This window comes from Fragaria vesca, linkage group LG3 (assembly GCF_000184155.1).
Source record: "Fragaria vesca subsp. vesca linkage group LG3, FraVesHawaii_1.0, whole genome shotgun sequence".
Lineage (NCBI taxonomy): Eukaryota > Viridiplantae > Streptophyta > Magnoliopsida > Rosales > Rosaceae > Fragaria > Fragaria vesca.
Window position 1 is genome coordinate 14,907,036 of NC_020493.1, and position 1,442 is coordinate 14,908,477.

The window sequence follows — 1,442 nt, forward strand, 5'->3', positions numbered from 1 at the left end:
GCACTCAAATTCGATTAAACCAATGGATGGATATAATTCTGTCGAACTTGAACCGTTCATGTTTATAACAGAAAAACACAGTTTTGAGTGCCTTAATGATAACCAAATTGGCTGAAATTTTGTAGAGATGATCTATACATTAGTATCTAAAGACTGGACGGTGGAGATATGAAAATTCGATTGAAAAGTGAGTCTAAAGTGGAAATCCGCACCGTAAGAATAAATACGGACGTGTGTAGCAGAGAAACCCATAGTTACGCCTGGTGAGATAGATAGAGAAATGAGATTGGTTTTGGGATTGGGTGGAGGCTAGCAAGAGAGAGGCAGAGCTTGGCGTGAGAAGATGGGATGGGAGAGGGAGAAGATCTGAGATTTGATCGGAGAGACATGTTTCCTCTTCCTTTTTCAACAGAGCAAAGTTGACATGGAAAAAAAGTGTCACGTGTCGGCCTGTGAGTCGTTGGTCGCACCAGCCACATGGTGCGTTTGCTCGCACCTAAGAATTCCCCGTCATCTTTTATTGGCTGATCTCTCTTGATTTCAATTTTGTGACCCCTCATGTTATTTTGATTTGTATCATGCATACTATTCATATTATGCAATATATAAGGATCCAAAGAAAAGTTATGATTTATTATTTAGAGTTTCATGAAAATTAAGAGATTAGAGGCAGATTATAACAATCATTATTTCCAATCCTTATTAAAAATGTAAATAAGTTTCTATTTATAAATAGTACCTGTTACTACTTACTGAGATATTAGAGAAAACTAATGAGAGAAATATGATCTGCAACAAGGCCGAGGTCAGGTCAGGCCTAGTGATACTAGCAGGATTTGAAGTCCCCTCATGGACCCTCCAGGGTTTAGGTTTTAAGAAAATTTTGCTAACATCTTCCATCAATTTTTGATAATTTTCCTCAATCGTCTCATATATTTAAAGTTTGTTATCTCTTTCCACTAAGCCATATATAATTAAAATGCAACAAAATAAAAACATGCATATAGAGAGAGTTTTAGGGGTTGTGTGGTTCAATATCCTATATATATAGATATATATATACACTGTATATATCAGGGCCCTTCCAATGAGGGATCCCTATTTTTTGTCACTTTTAGGGATAGGCCCACACCATTAGATTTGTTTTTTAATGGGTTTTGATGGCTGAGATTAAAATAAAAAATTTAACACTTATGTCAAACCTACACCGTTCAAGATCATTACAAATAAATCAAACATTTGAATGACTTAACGATCACCAAATTTTCTGAAAATTTTCAGAAATGATCTACTCATATACACCTACAAACTGAACGGTGGAGATGTGATTTTGTGATCAGGAAGTTTATCAAATACCATATCCCTAGAAATAAACAAAAAACAGGATCCCTCATTGAAAGGGCCCTGATATATATATATATATATATAGTACGTCCTTCTCG